Source organism: Eumetopias jubatus, unplaced genomic scaffold (genome assembly GCF_037043125.1).
Source record: "Eumetopias jubatus isolate StellerSeaLion01/CBP00866 unplaced genomic scaffold, mEumJub1_p1.0 scaffold_1, whole genome shotgun sequence".
In the NCBI taxonomy this organism is placed as follows: domain Eukaryota; kingdom Metazoa; phylum Chordata; class Mammalia; order Carnivora; family Otariidae; genus Eumetopias; species Eumetopias jubatus.
Window position 1 is genome coordinate 26,978,515 of NW_028274807.1, and position 3,146 is coordinate 26,981,660.

The 3,146-nt window shown below is 39.6% G+C and overlaps 1 pseudogene; it reads left to right on the top strand.

The window, feature by feature from the left end:
* Nucleotides 1–601: 601 nt before the first annotated feature.
* LOC114217328 (nuclear ubiquitous casein and cyclin-dependent kinase substrate 1 pseudogene) lies at nt 602–1,287 on the top strand (annotated as a pseudogene).
* Nucleotides 1,288–3,146: the final 1,859 nt, after the last annotated feature.

Consider the following 3,146-nt stretch of genomic DNA (forward strand, 5'->3'; position numbering starts at 1 on the left):
AGTCCAGTGGATTCCATTGTTGTGTGCCCATTACCATACTTCTCGCTATAAAATCAGTCCTTTGGTTTTGGGCACTGTTTATGTTTGAAGATATAATACTCTGTAAATACTTGGACATTGGAACTGGCTGAAGTCCTATGAAGCAGAAAATATACAGAATATATGTCAACTCTAGTCATGAAGAACCACTGTCAGGGTGATGGGAGCCTAATGTGAAATTGACACTAGGTGGTTGTTTGGTCTCTTCTTCCAATGGTGCCATATTGGGTTTGAACATTTTTCTGTGTTCCTGGTAGATTGGATATATCTATCTATTAATGGGAATGTCTAGTCCACTAGCATTTAATATGATTATGAGAGCTAGTTTGATTCATCCATTTTGAAGAGATGGGGGAGCAGAGTGTAGGGTGGGTTGTGGGGGGGGTTGTCTGATTAAGGGGCCCTGAACCAAGAAGTAATGGAGTTTGAGAAGCCAGCAGGTCGAGGTTCAGCAGCAGCAGCCCCATGGGCTGAAGTTGAGGGGGGTGCGCTGAGTTGGTGCAGGCTGGGGGGGCAGTCCTGGTCTGTGGCTTCTTGACTCAATCCTGTTTCAACAGCGAATATGTCTCGGCCTGTCACAAATAAAAAGGTCATTGATTATTTGGTGTCAGGAATTTAATGATGCCAAGAAGATTATGGAAGAGATTGAGGCCTTCCAGATAAGAAAGTTCAATCTCCCAGGGAAGCTAAAAATAAGAGGCAATCTGGAAAGAATTCACAGGAAGATAGTGAGGACTCAGAAGTAACAGATGTGAAGACCAAGGATGATTCTCACTCGGCAGAAGACAGCTAAGATGAAAAAGAAGCCCATAAGAATGTGCACCAGCAAAGCATGTAGCTTCCAAACAGAGTGATGCTCATGGAAGATGTGGGCAGTGGAGAACAAGAACAGGAGGATGAGGCACAATTCCAGGAGGAAGATTCTGGCAGCGATGATGATTTCCTAGTGGAAGATGATGAGGGCAGTGACTATGGCAGTTCAAAAAAGAAAAACAAAAAGATAGTTAAGAAGTCCAAACCTGAGAGAAACAAAAATGCCAAAACCCAGACTAAAGACGCCAAACCCTGTGAAAAGCAAAGGGAAAAGTAGGTCGCCCCACAGCCTCAGAGACATCAAAGGAAAGGACTCCTCTCAAAGAAGAGGAAGAACCAGAAAGTCCCCCAGAAAAGAACACCTTTGCAAGCCCTCCACCTGAGAAATCGGGGGATGTAGCATCTGAAGATGAAGCCCAGTCTGGGGAGGATTAAAAAAGGGATGATGGTTTGTGGAGAAATTTTATTTGATTTATTTGACTTATTTTATTTATTTTTAAATATTTGTTTGTTTGTGAAAGAGAGAGAGAGAGCACGTGCAGGAGGAACAGAGGGAGAGGGAGAGAAATTCTCAAGCAGCCTCATGGGCTGAGTGCAGAGCCCACTCCATCTCACGACCCTGAGATCACTACCTGAGCTGAAACCAAGATTGGGACACTTGACCAATTGGAGAGAGATTTTATTTAAAAAATAGAAGAACAAAAGTAGGGGGAAAAAAGAAAATCTTCTTATTAAGATAGAACATGATTTTGGCTATGGCTTAACTCATGGGCTTTCAATGCTTTTTTCCTTTTCTTGAAAATAACATCTCCCTCTCTCTCTCTCTCTTTTTTTAAGAAAACCATTGTATGTTTAATTACCTTTTTGTCTATGGTCTTCTCTTTGCCATGACCCCCCTTCCCAGTGAAAGCCATGTCAAAGTAATCACTCGGCTGACTGCTTCATCTTTTTATTTTTAATGGAAGGTAGACCACAGTCATGGAGCAATAAGATTTGAGTTGAATGATATGGAAATTTGTTTTTTGCTAAATGGTAACAAGTTGAACAGTAATCAAAAACGTAGAAGGATTTTAGTTAAAAATGATTGCTTCTTTCTCTACCTGGACTCAAAAAAAAAATCAGTTGTCATCTAATACAAGTTTATATATCTATATACACAAGTGTAGATGTCTAAAAAAAATCATGATGTTAAACTTTCACTGATGGGGCAGGTAGGAGATAAAGATGAATTCTGAATTGTTACTAAAAGTATTCATATTTTTTACCTTGGGGGAAGGGCAGGGTATGGTGTTATCTGACCTTGTTAAGGAAATTTTTTTAAAAAAAGAAAAAAAAAAGGTGAGGGCCACCAAAACTTAAGTCATTCTTTTTTTTTAATGGATTTATTTATTTGTTTGAGAGAGAGAGAGCACGCACAGGTGAGTGGGGGGGTAGAGGGAGAGAGAGAGAATCTCAAGTAGACACCCCCCCCTCCACTCCTGCTGAGTAAGGAGTCTGAATCAGGGCTGAATCTCACAACCCTGAGGTCATGATCCAGCTGAAACCACGAGTCAGAAGCTCACCCCACTAAACCACCCAGGAGCCCCCAAACTTAAATCACTCTTGATTTCCTATTTCATTCTCTAATGGTTCACTTTTTTTTTTTTTTAAGATTTTATTTATTTATTTGACAGAGAGAGACACGGCCAAAGAGGGAACACAAACAGGGGGAGTGGGAGAGGGAGAAGCAGGCTTCTCCAAGACCCTAGGATCATGACCTGAGCCAAAGGCAGAAGCTTAACGACTGAGCCACCCAGGTGCTCCTAATGGTTCATGTTTTTGACTATATCTGTATCTATTCTGTTTTTTGGATAAAATTTTACCAAGGATCAAAAAAAAACCCCTCAAAACCTAAAACTTAAATGGTAAGAAACATACACCAGAGTGGATCTCTTCTTAGCTGACAATGTTTAGGTTTTAAGCAAATAAAGTACCAGTTAATGTGAAACTCAATCACAAAGACTTGAGATTTTTCTTTTGTGAAAACAGAAAATTGAAATTCTTTTATGCCATAAATGTGCATTCAGATCCCCCCAATAATATACTTATGATTATGATTGGGTTTAAGTTTTCATTTTGTTATTGATTTCCTATGGTACCATTTGTTCTTTCTTTTTTCCCCATTGTGTGGTATCAGGGGTATCAGGAGTTTGTTGCTTCATTAAATAAATTGCCTTCTGTTGGATTATTTAACTACCTTTAGAAATACACTTTATCTCCTATATTATATAACTATGCATACTTCCTTCATTTAT